Source organism: Panthera leo, chromosome A2 (genome assembly GCF_018350215.1).
Source record: "Panthera leo isolate Ple1 chromosome A2, P.leo_Ple1_pat1.1, whole genome shotgun sequence".
In the NCBI taxonomy this organism is placed as follows: Eukaryota; Metazoa; Chordata; class Mammalia; order Carnivora; family Felidae; genus Panthera; species Panthera leo.
In genome coordinates, this window is record NC_056680.1 from 139,797,460 (window position 1) to 139,815,444 (window position 17,985).

The window sequence follows — 17,985 nt, forward strand, 5'->3', positions numbered from 1 at the left end:
TAAAGTCAGATGCTTAATCAACTGAGCCACCCAGATGCCCCTCACATTTTTATATTTAGTAGTTTAGCTAGCTTAGATTATTTTTTTGGGCAAGTGATAATGCCTATATACTGGAAAATCTATATTTAAAATGTGAATCAAAACTCATGGCCAAGATAGTATTTTGATTTTATGAGCACAGATTGCTTTTTTCATGATTAAATTGAACTTGTGATTATTATTAATTGCTAAACAAAGGATATGTTGGCTAGCACCTTTAATTTTCAAAATTGTAGTCAGGATAGTGTTACTTCTAAATCCATTGATATCACATTTTGATTTTGGAAATCAAAATAGAATATTGGTTATTAATGTTACAGAGAATTTGTTTTGTAAGATGATATCCAACTTTGTATTATTATTATTTTTTTTAGTGTTCATTTACTTTTGAGAGAGAGAGAGAGAGAGGGAGAGAGAGAGAGAGAGAGAGAGAGACAGAGCATGAGTAGGGGAGGGGCAGAGAGGGACGGAGACAGAGGATCCGAAGCAGGCTCTGGGCTCTGAGCCGCCAGCACAGAGGCCGATGCGGGACTCGAACTCACAGACTGCGAGAGCATTACCTGAGCCGAAGTCGGATGCTTAACCGATTGAGACACCCAGGTGCCCCCCAACTTTGTATCTTATAATTGCCATGAATCTATAGCAAATATCTTACATACGGAGAATGTATATGTAGAAGTAACAGCTATCTGCTATATTCTTGGCTCAATCTATCAAAGACTGAATGTAAGGCCTATAACACTTAGAGGCCATTTTTCCACTGAGACAAGTGAAGATTTAAATAATGCCATTTCACTGCAAATGAATGTCTTTATAAGTAGTTTGTAATTTGTAATAAACATGTCAAGAAATTATTATGGTAATAAACTATCTTTTTAAAAAGTTTTTATTTATTTATTTTGAGAGACAGAGCACAAGAAGGCAGAGAGAGAGGAAGAGAGAGACGATCCCAAGCAGGCTTCACACTGTCAGGACAGAGCCCAATATGGGGCTCGAACTCACAAACGGGGAGATCATGACTTGAGCCTAAATCACAGTCGGGCGCTTAACCGACTGAGCTACCCAGGTGCCCTGGTAATAAACTTTATCTTTTAAAATGTAATATCTTAAGTGTATTTGTCTGTCTTAAGCACAGAACTACGGATTTTAGCCATTTCATCTTGACAGTTTGTTCGAGTTATGCTTTATAAAAAGGTAACCTTTAAACAGTGATTATCCTGTCAACTTGGTACATGGTTTAATAGGTATTCAGTACAAGTATAAACAATAGGCTTATTTTCTTTCATTCATGATGGTCTTTGATAATCTTGTGTGCTTAAATGGCCTTATTTCATCTGAGCGTGCATTCCCATCCTTCATGAAGTATTTACTGAGTGTTTACTCCCTGCCAGGCTTGGTATTAAGTGTCACAGATTTAAGGTGAAATAGCATGGCTCTTGCATCAGTGAGTTTGTCATCTATTTGAAGAAGACAGATATTGACAGTGGGAAATGACAACACAGTCTGTGATAAATGCTATTATGGAAGTTCAGCATGCTCTGGCGTACAAATAAGAATTTGGAGGTGCCAGAGGAAAAATTCAAGGATGTCATGAAAGAAATGATGTGTCCACTACTCAGAAGACTGAAGAACGGTTAGAGTGGGGGCACAAGACAAAAAGAACTTCGGAAAGACTGAGTGTAGTTTTTACCGTGGCATACAGTAGATGATGACCAAATGGTGAAATCTTTTGTCTGCCAAACGAAAATTTGGACTTTACAAGGAAGACACTCCCAGACTTCTTAACCTGCCCTGTTTTTCCATGCCTACCTATCACAGTATGCTACATTTATCTGTTTTTACTCTCCATCACCTCCCTATAATGTAAGCATCATGAGGGCAGCTGTTTGGTCTACTTTCCTCTGGTGAACAGTAGCTGGGACTTAGTAGGGACCCACTAATTATGTATTAAACAAATAAAAGCCAATGGGGAACCACGAAAGAATTTTTAAAAGTGTCCTTTTATTAAATTCTTATTTATTTTAAAAAATATTTTAAGTTTTATTTATTTTGAGAGACAGAGAGAAAGCGAGAGCATGCATGAGCAGGGGAAGGGCAGAGAGAGAGAGAAAGAGAGGGAGAGAGAGAATCCCAACAGGCTCTGGGCCGGCAGCACAGAAACTGATGAGGGGCTCGAACTCACGAACTGTGAGACAGTGACCTGAGCCAAAATCACAAGTCGGACACTTAACTGACTGAGCCACCCAGGCACCCCACCACTAAAGAATTTTAAGTGCGGGAGTTGTCATGGCCGCTTTTCACAACGTAGGCCCTCTTGGACCAATGTTGCCCTTTTTCTTAGCTCTGTCTTTTATTCTCGCCTCCAATCACAATTCTATTGTCAAAACCATGTTTTCATAAGTAAACCATGAAAAGAGACAATTTGATAATGATCTGGGAAGGATACTCTATATGGACTAGTTTACTTAGAATACATAAATGGCTTTCAGATGATCAGGACTTAGAAAGAATGGAGGCTGCAAGACAAATTGGAAAAGGCATGGATTCTGGAGTTGGACAGTTGTAAGGGCAAATCCCAGCCTCCAACATTTATTTACTCACTATACAAGCCTGAGGGAACTAACCTTCTATTCTATATAATGGCAATGCTATATACTTTTGAGGATTCTTGAAAGGATTGACTAATATAATACACAGAAAGTATTTGGCCTCAGAACTAATTGTGTAAGTGTCTGTAGGAGGAAGGAGGTGGATATGTTTTTATTGGATGTGGGAAGGTATCTGTATTGCTGTTGTCAAGTGGAATGTCAAAACTGTAGACTTCTTCCATAGCAGACTTGGCCATGAACCCAGTAAGAAAAGAGACCACTAAACAGAAAAAGAGAGTTAGCAGGAACAATTTATGTAATACATAACTTTATATACGATCGGGTTTACAGAAGCAAAGTTGGATTTCCTCTTAGATCCTGTATTTTCACTAAGGATCCTGTTTGTATCTGAGACACAAATGGTATCCCTGGTCTTCAGGAACTTGCACACTGATAGGGATGATAGATATGTCAACCGAAATTGTCCATAGAATGTGGACTATACAAACATTTTAAAGATGGGAGAGCTATAGAAACATAGTTTCATCCTGTTAGCACAATATGCTAAAGGAATTGAGCAAGGTAGCTTCAAAAGATGCAGAATTCATTTGTTAGATACAGATTGCATCCCTAAACTCTCAAGTGTCATACAAAACCAGTCTCACAGGTACAGCAGAGAGCTTAGTTTCGAAGTTATTAAAGAAGGTACCTGCTTTTATTTTTGAAAGTGAACTGGAAAGGAGTACGGATATAAAGTAGACCATTTGGTTTATTATATAGATACATTCTATATTGTTGGAAGAAAGCAGACGTTTGCTAAGAGATCATGAGTAGGAATTTAAGGGTACTTGCTGAGTAGTGATGAAGACAGGAAATGGTGTTTAAAAAAAGAAAAAAGCTCTTGGGGTGCCTGGGTGGCTCAGTCGGTTGAGCTTCTGACCTTTGATTTCAGCTCAGGTTATGATCTCACAACCATGGGATCTAGTCCCACATTGGGCTCTGCACTGGATATGAAGCCTACATGAGATTCTCTCTCTCCTTCTCCCTCTGCCCCTCCCCTGCTTACATGCGCATGCCCCCCCCTCTCTCTCTCAAAAAATAAAATAAAATTTAAAATTAAAAAAAAAACTCTTGGTAGTGAACTTTGGATAAATATATCCATCCAGGAGAATTCATTGTTGGATTCAATATAGCAAACATTTGCTGACATAAAAGTGGCTAACAGGAAAAATGACATCCCATAGGAGTGATTAGGACAAAACAAAGAGTAGAAGTCCACAAAATGAGAAATATTTCCTTAATGCTCATCTTTATTAATGAGGTAGTCATGAAAGAAATTACTTTCCCCAATTTTTCTATAAATTGGCTGCTGGTAAAGTAATAGTGATCTTTAGATGGCGTCTGACCTATTAAGGAAGAGGACAGTTAGGTACATATTATTTTGTGTAGATATTTGAGGACTATGAGACATTTATTTGCCATGTAACTTCGCACTGCAATGGAAGAGTGACTTCTGGCCTATATCCCTTCCACCCCACTCCCAGCTAAACTCAGTGAAGGCAAAGTATGTGCTTTGGATACTGTGACGTAGCATAATTCTTGGTACAGGGAAGGTGCTCGATAAAAAGCTGAAAAAATGCAGGGGCGCCTGGGTGGCCCAGTCAGTTGAGCATCTGACCGTGTCTCAAGTTACGATCTAGACTTCAGCTTAGGTCATGATCTCACAGCTTGTGAGCTTGAGCCAGCGTTGGGCTCTGTGCTGACAGCTCAGAGCCTGGAGGTTGTTTCAGATTCTTTGTCTCCCTCTTTCTCTCTGCTTCTCCCCCTTTTGTGCTTTTTCTCAAAAACAAACACAAACCAAACAAACAAAAAAACCAAAACAAATGCTTTTCTCTTTGTTCATAATGATATGTTTTCTCTTTGTTTTTTTCTCCTTTGTTTGCAACCAAAGAGAGAGGGAAGGGAGGAGGTGGAGAGAGAAGGTGGGAGAGAAGAAAAAAACTCATCTGCCCAGATGTCACAAATGTCACAAATGTCATTGCCTCTTCTTGCCTCAGACTTCCTTTAAGAAGTAAAAAGGATGAAGCCTCAAAATGGTGGTATTGTTTGGGATGTGTCAAATCCAATCTGCTGTGTACTCACAGGTTATAGTACAAAGTCACTAAGATCTTAGGGTAAACTCTTTGAGGCATTAAATTTCCTGTAAGGAAAAAGGAAAGTTTTTTGTGATAGATCTTACTTCTGTATGACTAAACTCTGTTTAACATTTGATTCAAGATGGAGCTGTAAAAGTACTCAAAATGATTCAAATTATTATTGCACATTTTTAAGCTTCAATAATTAAAAAAAAATTTTTTTTAAGTCACAGGCAGTTAATCTTTCTATGACTAGATTAGGAGGGGGAAAAAAATGAAGACCCACTGGTAGCAGGAAGAAGCAAGAGACTTCTAGGGTCTGGCATTTGATGAGATAGATCTTTAGGTGCCATGCATTTCCATTGTTTTTCCACGGCGGAACATTCAGCAGAGAGAGCACGCATGCCTGAAGCCAGGTTACTCTCATGTTCCGCAACGATGTTGTTTGCAGGGTTTTTATTGCCACATAGTTGGCCGTGCCCCCAGACAAATGGGTGCTGGTCTGTTTCTCCCAGATCTTTATCCCAGTCTCCATCCCAAGGAGGACACTGCTATTTGCTCTCAGCCAGAGAGCAAGGTTCCTGGTTTGGTTGACAACATCCTGCTCAATATGACTTTTATCGTCATAGCTCTAGATATGATGACTGATTTCGCCAGATGTACCTGGTGGCGAGCACTGAAGGGAGAAGTCAAAATGGTCGAAACCATTTTGCTTTCGACATCAGGATGATTCTTTCTGCACTTGATAAGAGGGTAAGGAATCCTTTAGGCCCTGATCTGGTGGTTTTTATCTCAGGGGGATTGTCATAGCTTTTCATGGTCCAGGGAATAGATGTAAATTTCTTCCAGGTTGGAAATGAAGGAGCTGAATCCAAGGGCTGGGCGGAGACACGCTCTGCCTACAGTCAGTCCCTTTCTCCTCACATCCGGGCCCCAGCAACGCTCACTTCCATCCTGGATGTTAGCAGGTGGGGACCTCACTTCCTGTAGCTTTAATAACTTTTTTTTAAAAGTTTATTTATTTGATAAAGGAGGTGGATGGACAGAGAGAGGGAGATGGAATCCCAAGCAGGCTCCACACTGTCAGCGTGGAGCCCAATGCAGGACTTGAACCCACAAACTGGGAGGTCATGACCTGAGCTGAAACCAAGAGCTGATGGCGTAACAAACTGAGCCACCCAGGTGCCCTTCATAATTTTGTTAAATAGAATCACTTGTACAGTCTTTTATATTAGGTTGTTCTAAAATCCTTTTTGTTCTTACAAAGTCATTGCTGCTTATGGTGAAATAATACAAAATTACACAGTGGAAAACTAAAAGTCCTCTTCCCTCCTCTCTCTACCAGTGACAACTCCCGGTTACAGTTTCTTCTATGTAATTCCAGAAATTTCCTAGAAATGTAAAAGCGAATGTGCGTGTATACTGTTAAAAGATAAACTGAGGCATATTAAAAATTGTAAGAGTTTATTTGAGCAAAAACTGATTCAAATCGGGCAGCACCAAACCAGAGTGGTTAGGAGGGCTCCGCAGACAAGGACCAGGGGAAAGACTCATACAGAGAACAGAAGGGAAGCAACGAAAGGAAATTATTGATTGGCTAAAGCTTTATGCCTATTGGCTGTTTATGACTGGTTGTCCCTAGTGTTTTAATTTTGTGACTTTGAGGCATCTGTAGGTTTAGATTTTGGTTTGCCTCTATAGGCTGCCACCGCAATGGAGCCACATCAGTCTAAGGGCATTTTTGTTTAATTTGACAATATATTTAACATAAATAGGCCTATGGTGTCCACAATGGTCTACAACTTGCTTTTCCCACATGACAATGTATTTGGAGTATCTGTAGTAACCACAATGTGCTTCACTGTACCCTATCTGGCAATTCTTTTCAAATTCTTATTGTTGGACGTTTCATTTTCTCAAGATTTTGTCTCCTCTGTCAAAAATGTAGTTAGCATTTGTATGTATGTGTGTGTGTGTGTGTGTGTGTGTATGTATCGGCACACTTTTGCCAGGCTGACGTGGAATTGCTAATGCAAAGGGTATGTGCATTTCCACGTAGACAGACACTGCAGAATTCTCTTCTAACACGTCTGTTTCAACGAAGGAACTCAGCAATAGCGAATGAGACAAAGAAAGTTTTCCTTCCCAACACTGGGCATTGTCAAGTTCTGTCGTTACCAATCATTCATAAACTTGGTTCTTAAATACTAAAGTTCATGTTTTTTCATAGTTTGTTAAGGGCATTCTTTTTTCTTGCCAAGACATTTCTTTCTTTCTTTTTTTTTTTTAAAGAGTAAAGCTCGTTTTGTTTCTCATTTATGCCCAGACTCTATTTTAGGAGATTGTTGCCATTTCTGAAAATGAACACAGACTTTCTCAGACATCAACCAATTATAATATGAAACAGGAAACCAAAGACCAGGTTTTAAAAGAACACTTTATTTCTTTTGCCTATTATTTTTCATGGGGGTATTTGGCTTTAAGGATCGTTAGTATATTTTAAAAGTACATTAGTCACGAAGAGCTACAAATTCCTCTACCCACTGAATCTCATTGTTTTCATGAGCTATACAGCCATATGAAGTTTTGGCAAATAACTCTTTTGTAAGAAGTATCTTTTAAATAAAATAAGACAGTTTTTCATGGGAAGCCTAACCCCTAGTAGGAAGATACAAGAATAAGCTAATCCCAGTTTAAACATTAGCAAGTTGTTGACTTTGGGTTAGTCCCTTGCCTTCTCTGACTTTGTTTCCTCAAATGTGAAAAGCCAGTTTTTGAGAAGACTAGAAAAAAATAAACAAAAGTTAGCTAGTGCAGTGCTTGTCATCAGAATGGTAGCTACTTGGAAAGTGATCGTTATTTATCTGAAGGCTTTATATAAGATCCTGAGTTTTCCCTCTATTAGATGATTTAGAGTTTACACTTGGAATCTAAGACTGGCTTTAAAATTTTCATTTTGAGGAGTATTATATTCAATAAGACGTATTTATAATTGTTCTTTACTTAAAAAGGATAAGTAGGTTTGATTTGATTGAAAACAAATTGCCTACCTCTGGCACAGTGAGTTATTAGGCCAATATGCAACTATTATCAGAAAAAAATTAATACATCTAGGAGTTTCTGTCTTTTGACTGATGTGCTGTGTTTCCAACTAGACCCTATAAAATTTTAACACATTGTGTTAATCCAACTTTGTTCACTTACTTGGTTTCCAATTATTTCATCACTACAACACATTTTTAATAACAAACTTCAGAGTAGAAGGTAGCACATACAGTTTTTACTGAAATCTATTTCTTCCCCCACACCAACTTGCTAATCCTAAATAATAGATATAAGGACAAGGATGGGCTTGGGTTAATATATAGTTATGTAACTTTTGGAGAACATATCATTATGGATTACTTTATTTTTCTCTTAATTGAAGATCAGAGAAAAGATTTCTGGGTTAGCCATTTTATAAAAGTAGAAAAAATCATTAAGATTATAGTATGTAGTATATACATATTTTTGAAAGTTGAACAGCCAAAGGTATACTTTCTGCATCATATACAAAACTTAAATCCTTGAATGGTGAGAGATTTCAGTGACTAAAGATTTTAGTAATGTCTCATTCCCATTTGATGTTAAGAACTAGCTTTCCTGAAATTGTCAATCACTGCCCTATCACTCTTCATAAATAAGAAGAGCGTCCATTTGTTATTCAATATTTAATTATATGTTTTACACACAACTGCCCATTTATTTATTTATTTATTTATTTATTTTTGCATGAGGAAACAGAGCCTTAGATTAAGTGCTTCTCCATCGTCACATAGGTACAGCTGCAAAGAAGACCCTGGTGACTTTGACTTCCAAGCCTGTGCATTCTGCCATTACACAATACTGCTCTCCCGTCAGGTTAGGAGATGAAATAACGGTACGTAGAACTTAGGGCTGCTTCCAATTTCTTCTTTTTACTCCGCAGCACCATCTACCAACTACTGAGAATTTTTCTGAGTGCTCGACCCAGAGCGCAGGTGATCAAGGGGCACTCAGTTTCATCTGTACTTTCAATATGTAACTTCTATGGATTAAATGGGAAACTGGCATTCAAGGAAAGAGGGAGACTGGATAGGCTACCACAAGTTTGCCTCATCCTGACGTTCGTGACACACAGTGATAAACTGTACATTTTCAGCAGCAGGGGCAGGCGCGTAACCGTGTCAATCCCAAGGCCTTTTTAACAATTCCATCTCTATGTCCTTGAAGCTTTTGGTTTCAGAGAAGAGAAATGATAACTGGTCACACGCTAGTCCATTATGTCACCAGGAGAAAACCAGTCATTTTATCTTTCAGATAGAACATGAGGTATGAAGATGCTAAAAACAGAATATAAATAATTGCTGGCATGTGGTTGCTTTAGAAGTTTTATGTCTTTGAGAGATGATTTTCTAAAAATTTGCTTACTTATAAAACTGATTTTCAAGCGATTTTATTTTTCTTCAAGTAACAAATTTAATTTGGTGAGTATTTTGGCAGGGAGAGAAATGGTGGGTGGGAAAGTTAGTGATCATATCTTCCTGTGATCGTTTTATGTATTCCCGGTGGATAAGCTGAGCAGTATTTTAAAATGTAGACTCTAATATACTAGTCGTGAAACAACATGGTGTATGAGAGAGACCGAAAGAGAGACAGAGACAGAGAGACAAAGAGAGATGGTGGGAAAGTAAGTGGTCAGAGACTGAGACAGGGATGGAAGGATAGCAGGATGAAGAGAGCAACAGAAGATTAGTCAAGTTCAGGGAAGTATGGGACTTGGTAGGAGGGGGAGTTGAGGCTGGAGAGGTAGATAGCAGTCATATATGAGGGTCTTCTGGGCTATGCTAATGGACCCCAAGTTAATCTTTTAGGCAGCATTGAAACGGTCAGATTTGTATTTTACATCTGTAGAGAATGCCTGTGTGGTTCAGTCGGCTGAGCGTCCAACTGAGTGTCCAACTGTTGGAGATCAGGTCACGATTTCAAAGTTCATGACCGGAGCTCCACATGGGGCCCCGTGCTGACAGTGCTGCGGAGCCTGCTTGGGATTCTCTCTCTCTTCCTCTCTCTCAAAATGAATAAATAAACTTAAAAACAAATCCGTGGAGAAGGTGAGGTAAGGAGATACGGGCTCTTTGAGCCTAGAGGCAGAAAACCAGTTGGAAGGCTGTTGCTATTATCTAGAGCAGAGACGATGACGTCTTGAACTTCAAGGGAAGTTTTAGGGATGGAGAGAAGAGGATAAAAATAGAAATCAATAGATTGCTGGGGTGTGGGAAGGTTAGGGAAAACAAGGAATCTGATGTGACACCAGGTTTCTTGCTGGGCTATATGCCACCCACTCCCAAGAAAGGAGCAGGGATGGTGAGCAGTGTGGGGACTCGTTTGAGCATGTTGCATCTGAGGTGACTGTGAGGTATCCAGAGAGTTTTGTTGTTGTTGTTGTTTTCATTTTGTTTTTATTAATTTTTTAATGTTCATTTATTTTTGAGAGAGAGAGAGAGAGAGAGCAGGGGAGGGGCAGAGAGAGAGGAAGACACAGAATCTAATGCAAGTTCCAGGCTCTGAGCTGTCAGCACAGAATCTGATGTGGGGCTCAAAGCCATGAACTATGAGATCCTGACCTGAGCCGAAGTCAAACGCTTAGCTGACTGAGTCACCCAGGCACCCCTTTATTTTTGTTTTTAAGCCATACGATTTGGAAGCTCAAGGGAGAAAAGAAGGGCTGTGTCATTAATAAATAATAATAATAGTCGGAGAGATACAGTATGCCTAATATTTTGAGAAGATAGTGTCTGGAGTCAGACTACCTGAGTAATGAAGAACCATCATTTACTGACTGTGTGAGTTTGAGCAAGTTGCATAATTTCTCTGTGCCTTAGTTTCCTCATCTGTTGTGAGAATTAAATGAGTCGATACATGTAAAGCTTTTAGATCAGTGTTGGGCACATAGTAAGTACCATATACCGGTTTGTTGTATTGTTGTTATTTTTAACTCAGCTCTCATTTATTGCACACTTGCTCTGGGCCACACCTATGCTGAGAACTTAGAGGCAGTTTCTCGCTCACGCTCCATAACACCCTGTGATGGTGATACTGTTGCGTTCTAAAGAAACTCAGACCTCAGGAAGGCTGATCAGATTGCCCAAAGCAACCTACAAGAAGTAAAGGGCACAGCCAGGATGCAAACTCAAGCCTGAAGCACAACAGGAGTCCAAGGCCATTAAGGTGATACCTGAAACCATGAGAGGGTATAAAGGGAGAGGAGCCAGGAAACACCCACATTCCTCCAGAGGTGGGAATAGGGGCAGAGAAAAGCAACTGACGACTTGCTGTGCAAAAAGCAGAAGCAGGTTAGCCAAGTCGATTGTAGCCGGAGCCCAATAAAGTAAGGATTTACTTTTCAGGCTGCTTTTATAATTCCTCCTTTTCCTCTACCCCTCACATTGAGATTTTACATTTTACACTTCTGTGCATGAAAAAAAATTACTAATTAGACACACAAATCTTGACTCCTATACCAGAGGCATCACGTTATCTGATAGACTTAAAGTATGATGGAAGAACTTAAAACTTTGAAGCTCTGAGCTGCTGATCTATGTTAGAGCTGAAGAGCTTTCTCCTTCCTTAGGCGGTGGTCATAGGGATTAATAATCCTATCTGCCTCTGTGTCCCAGTTCAGTGTTACTTCCAGGGTCCCCCTAGCCTATTTTCATGGTCTTTGTCTGGAGTTCCTGGGATTTATTCTGTATATATGTTCTAGCTTGCTAGGGCTGCCCTAACAAAGCACTGCAGAGTAGGTGGTTTAAACAACAGAAATTTATTTCACCACAGTTCTGAAGGATAGAAGTCCCGGGTCAAGGAGTCCACAGGATTCGTTTCCTCCAAGAGGCATAAGAGATAGGTCTGTTCCAGGTCTCTCTCCTTGACTTGTAAATGGCCATCCTCTCCCCGTGTCTTCCATCCATCCTGTATGTGTTCAAATTTCCTCTTTGTGAGGATGCTAGTCATATTGGATTAGAAGCCACCCTAGTGATCTCATTTTAACTCGATTACCTCTGCAAGGACCTTGTCTACAAATAAAGTCACATTCCGAGGTACTGGGGTGGGACTTCAATATATGAATTTCGAAGGGACATAATATGGCCCACGAAAATATCAGTATCCTAATGATGTTTACTTTAATTGTTAAAGACTTTGACTTTGAATCCAGTATGGAAATGCAGTACAAGTAAAAAAAAAAAAAAACATATTCTCCCCCACCATTTTGTAGTATCAACGAAAGGAAACAAATTTTCATTTTACATCCTCCCAGTCAGATTTTCCTTTTCCAGGCCATAAGATATTTAATACAGAAGCTTTCTTCCTTGTCTTGATGAGGAATAGAGATTTGCCCTCAGTTTTAAAATTAATTTTCACGAGTGTACCTGCCCATTCAGCCAACTCTGTCTCTTGTGGTCAACATCCTTTAGGGAATGGGAAAACCATAACTACCATGACCAACATTCTGGGCATTAATTGCAGTCACTCTCCCAGGTGCTGTGGAAAGGGGGGCAGATTATAAAGATTCTCTGACCTCAAGATATGTTTAACTTCATGCTATTATTCTTAACCCTTTTTGTATCATAGAGGCTTTGGGAATCTGGTGAAAGCTAGCTTTTCTTCTCAGATATTTATATACAACGAGAAACAAAATTATGGATATAGCTGCTTTTGTTGCATTAGATCAAAACACTTTTATAAAGAATTGTGCCCTTTCCATCCTCCTTTACATGCAAAATTAATTTCAGGCAACTTTCTAAAAAAATAGGAAGAAGGAAAGAAAGAAATCCAATGTGTGCAAATAAAATTAAACCATAAAGTTTTTCTTTGCTAAAAAATAAACTTCAGTGAGAAGGCATCTCTCCCATGGCTTGAATGAGAAGCTGAAATTACTGAATAGGGTCTGGCGTGATGTCTAGGTACCTTTCTGTAGACTTTCTGCTTTGACGGGAACACAGGCTGAAAAGCTGTGCTCACAATGGCATGTTGTGGCAAACAGAATCAGTTCATGTTCACAAAAGACACAGTGGGCTTATCGTAAGAGAACGCCAAGATATTCCAAGATTATCTGACGTGGATAGTGGATTTATGTTGTTTAATTTCCACCGGCTTCACGTCACTGAGTTTCGTCTTCAGCAACGGAATGCTGTTGATGTCAGCAAAGGGAAGATTAAGAGTTCATGTTTCAATTTTCAGGTTGTCTGATCAGAAGTACTTTAAAGAGTTGCGGGGTTTCAAGTTGTCAGCATATTTCTGTATCACAGATTTGTAAAAGAGAAGGAGTTCATATTCTGCTTTCATTTCATGAGAAAACATTTTGAAAAGGCAATGATTCAAGGCACCAGCATTAACAAAGTTGATACCTTACCATAGACAAGCAGGGCCAGAGAAAGCAATGGGTGTAGAACTTACTGCATAAAGATTCTTCCTCTAAGCTGTGTCACAAGCACCACAGATGTTCTGTCTATTCACAAAGTGCCCAACGAGTTATATTTGCAGAAGAAACTTCTCAGCATTTCAAAGATATTGATGGATTTGAAATTTCTGAATGGACTTGCTAAATAGGAGTTTATTTTTGAAGGCATCAGCTGGCTGCATAAAGCAGCTTCCAATTCCTCCATTGGATGCCTCGAAACATTATTTTTAAAAAGTCGACCATCATGGAATAATTTCATTTTTTTGGAGGTACTGCTTTAACCTGTCTCCTTTGCCCCAAACCATATACTAACTTGACCATTTTGGGGGTACACAGATTTTACCATTTACTTTGTTGTTATTTTAAGAGCAGGCTGATTCATTAGGGCCCACCCAATTTTGGTAAAGTCTTGACTTTTCAACCCTAGTCTTCTTTTCTTAGAAAAGATCTACACTTGCAAGTTTTTGGAAGAAAAATTATGAGATACTAGTCCTGCATTTTTGTTTTCGCGTTCCTTCCACTGACAAGAAGTCATCCTGCCAAAACAACTCGGGCTGTGGTGTTCTGTCACACGTAGGAGGAAGCAGAGCCAAAAAATATTTGGTATTTCTTCCTTATTATTTTCTTTGACATTTTCTAACTTAAGCCCATCCTGATGTAAACAAAGGCAGATGCTCATCATCATAATGGCAGGGCACATATTTTAATTCCTACCAGTGGAAAGCTGTTCTGACATATGCCAACACTGATGAGGATACAGGGCATGTCTATAGGAGCAGCCATAATAGACACAGAAATAATGTATTCACTAAGGTGTTTGGGGGGAAAATCACATAAAAATTACTGTTGTGTGTGCGTTTCTGTCCCAGTGTACGTTCAAATGCATATCCATGTGCCTGATTCACAGACCTCCCTCTGATGCCCCCGCCATAGACCCCAGGTTAAGAGTGCTGGCATAAATGAGTGGACCGTATCTTCAACGAAACCCCAAATCCAGTGTGAGTCCAATGGTGGGAGAGACCCACTTACCTGGTAGTCTTAGAAAAGACCTCATAAGTCCCCAAGAAGATAACATTGGAGCTACAACTTGAAGACTGAGCAGCAGTTTATTAGGGTGAGAAGAGGACCAAGATAGAAACTGAAAAGGGAAATGCCATAACCGGGGAAGTTCCGGTAGTGCTTGTGGATGACTCTAAGAAGCTAAGGGTTGTGTTGGAAATGTTTAGCTATCAAGACAGAGAAAACTACTCAGGCTTGAATTTGAACTCTGCTATTTTTCTACATGACCCTGCATAACTTTTGTAATCTCCTTTTACCTCCATCTCCTCGTTTTTGATAATGGGATGGCAGATGAAAGTCAGCATGTGCTGGGACCTTGTATTTGTCCAAATAGGATTTCTTTCAACCCTCCTTGCCACACCAAGTTTATGGACACCCGATGAAAGGGGATACAGCCACCCTTCCCTTCATTTAGGGTAAATAGCGATAGTAATAATAGTTTTGGTAATTCTAATAGCTGGAATAGAACGAGCCTATACTCTGTGCACGTGTTGTATTAAGTGTGTTGCATGCATCATCACGTTTCACTTCATAACATCTGAGGGTAGAAGCTGTCATCATGTCCATGATGAGGAAACTGAGGTTTAGATAGGTTGAGACATAGCTGGAATTCGTCAGATAGCAGACATAGAGCCAGCCTTATGCCAGGCTCTTTCCTCAACCTACCCTGTTTTAAATTTCCTCCTAAGCTAGTCTTCTTCAATTATGTTCAATGAGCTCCAATTATGTCCAATGTGCCTGGACACACCCTCTCTGGTCAGCCTCTCAGGCTGATGCTTCCCTTGGATGGTCTAGTCACATTTGATTGACTTCTTTCCATGAGGCTGCTTCTCAGACCATCCTGGCTGCACACACCTCTGTGTGCAAGTGACACATGTCACCACTTGACCTGGCTGCAGGTCCTTATGTGTCTGTGAGAGGGAATTCAATGCACTGCTGAGCTACTGTCAAGACCAAGTAAAATACTTTCTCCTGGAACATGCTAGAAACGAGTGCCGCTGTTACCGCCGAGTGACATAAAATTGTGTTAAGCAAAAGCTGTGACTGCCCCGGGTCTCACTTGTATGTTGAGAAAATTGAGCATGGGGGAGGACAGAGAACAAGAGCGGGGAAAAAGGAACAGCAAAAAATAAAACATTTTCTAAAATGGTGCTCATGGTATGGAGGCTAGGTGCTTCTCTGGGATCTATACACACACATGGTGGGTTTCTTTTAATTTCTTTTAAGGAATTTTGTCAGGTTATAATCAACTAGGGAGCTTGTCCTGCCTGAGGGAAATGACTCCAGTTGGAGCTAGTTTGACTTCACTGTTTACATTTCTGAATTTCCTCCCTTATATCTTCCTCTGTCAATGAACTTATCTACCCAGCTCAAGGTTATAGGAAGAAAGTATCTTACTTGATATCTTAGTCTCTTTGGGCTGTTATAATAGAATTCCATGGGCTGGGTAGCTTATAAACAACATAAATTTATTGCCCACAGCTCTGGAGGCTGGGAAACCCAAGATCAATGCACCTGCATGGTCATGTTTTGGTGAGGGCCTCTTCCTGGTTCACAACTGGCCCCTCCTCTCTGTGTCTTCACATGGTGGAAAGACTAGGGAATCTCTCTGGAACTTCTTTTATCAACACACTAATTTCATTCACGAGGGCTCCACTCTCATGAGCTAAGCAACTCCCAAAGGCCTCATCTACTAATCTCAATCTGTGGGGGAGTTAGGATTTCCCCATCTGAGATGCAGGGGGACACAAGCGTTCAAACCATGGCAGCTAATTTCTGCCATTTTTGTTTATTTAGGTTGATTCTGTGAAGTAATATGGTAAAGAGTAATAAGGAACAGAAGCAGAAGATTGATCTTGGGGCCTGCCAGCCTCAACTTCCTGACCACCCCACCACTCTCAAGATTTGGGCTAAGGGTGCCGTCAGCCACAGCCCTGTAAACCTCTTGGACTCATTCCTGATTCCAATTTGAAAACTGTCTTATGCTCTCTGCCACGGTGGATGTAATCTTTCTTCCTGCTGAAGATAGTATATTGCAGGTCACCCAGATGGACCTTCTGGGTAGCATCATCTGCTTTTCTTAGTGTCCCTCAACCACGTTTTGACTATACAATATATTTGGGGCTAGACTGTATGTCACAGGAAAAGTTACAGATATAAATGAGCAAGTTACTTCTTTCAACCAAACAACCGAAGAGAAACTTTTGTCTGAAATCTCATAGATCACGTCTTTACCATAAAAAAAAAATACTCATGTGAGCTCTTGCCTATATTAACCATCGGATTTCCTACATGAAAGCCTCTAAATGAGAAATTCAGAACAAAGGAACTGCTACATTTATGTTCGCAGTGCTGTGGACACAAGACGGAACACAGTGCTACCAGCTCCTTGCATTATGGCCGCCTTTGAAGTGACAGCTGACGACAGCTTCATCTCAGTCCGTTCCTACCCTGAGGAAGTCGTTTCAAAAGCCCAGTCACAAGAGCTTGTTACGCGCTGCCATGTTTACGATGATAATGCGCAGCCACGCTGTCAAGGCTGCTTCCTCTGCCCGAGACCAGGCAGGTTCTCAAAAGCACCTCAGGAACTTGTCACGAGTCCTCGCAAATCCCCCATGAAGTGGAACATTTTTCATCTTCCTCCCAGCAGGAGGTCAAACATTTGTGTGCCTTGTTTAAGGTCACAGAGAAAGAGAAAGGCAGAGAGAGCCAGAGCAGACGGAAAGAACTGAGCGTGATGTTGGACCAATCTCGACTAGCCCCACAGAGTCAAGGAGGTGAGCACAGGTGGGATGCAGCAAGGCTGGAGGTGGTTTTCACAGTGACGATGTTGCAATTCAGGGGACAGGGATGCTGGAAGTATGTCCTGTGTCTTTCCCTGAGCTGAGAAGGCATCAGAGAACGGGGTGGGATGAGGAAGAAAGCGGGATCTGTCCTGGCGGGGTACAGGGCACAAAGAGACACCAGGGCTGAATGTTAAGTGATGGGGATCGCAGGGTGCCAAGTAGGAAAAGAGGCAGGGAAAGGTTTGTTTGGGGCCTGGGTCTTCATTTGTGTGGATGAGTGAATGACGACATGGACAGGTCAATACCATTGAAAGAAAAGGTTACTGTTACTCCCAGTTCTACTAGAAACAAGAGGCACAGCTCACACACATGGACACGTGAGGAACAGGAGGTTTGTGTTGGGAAGCAGAGGCAGGAGTGGGTGTGGGTGGGGGAACGCTTAGGTCGTGGCCTTTGTTGGGGTTTCTGTGGGAAAGGCAAGGCAGGATAGGGTCAAGAGTTTGTAATAGGCCATTTTTGTCAGGCTTGGGGATATATGGGTGGTCTCCAGCTCCTGGGTGACTCAATTGGTTAAGCATCTGACTTTGGCTCAGATCAGGATCTCACAGTTTGTGCGTTCGAGCCCCACATTGGGCTCTGTGCTGATAGCGTGGAGCCTGCTTGGGATTCTCTCTCTCTACGCGCCACCCCACCCCCCCTCCTCCCTCCCTCTATCTCAAAATAAGTAAAACTTAAATAAAAAAAAAGATTTATAGGGGTGGTCTCTAGTTGCCTGGTACCTGGCCCTGGTACGATTAAGACAGAGGAATATCGCCCGCTGGGGTGTGCAGACCAGATAGAGGAGAGAAAGCTTTGGATTGCTTCATTTGCTTATCAAATAGCATGCCCTTTGCTGTCTC

At 40.8% G+C, this 17,985-nt stretch overlaps 1 pseudogene; it reads right to left on the reverse strand.

Moving 5' to 3' along the window:
• Positions 1-2,755: 2,755 nt before the first annotated feature.
• On the reverse strand, positions 2,756-14,563 carry LOC122213209 (annotated as a pseudogene).
• Between the last annotated feature and the right edge of the window lie 3,422 nt (positions 14,564-17,985).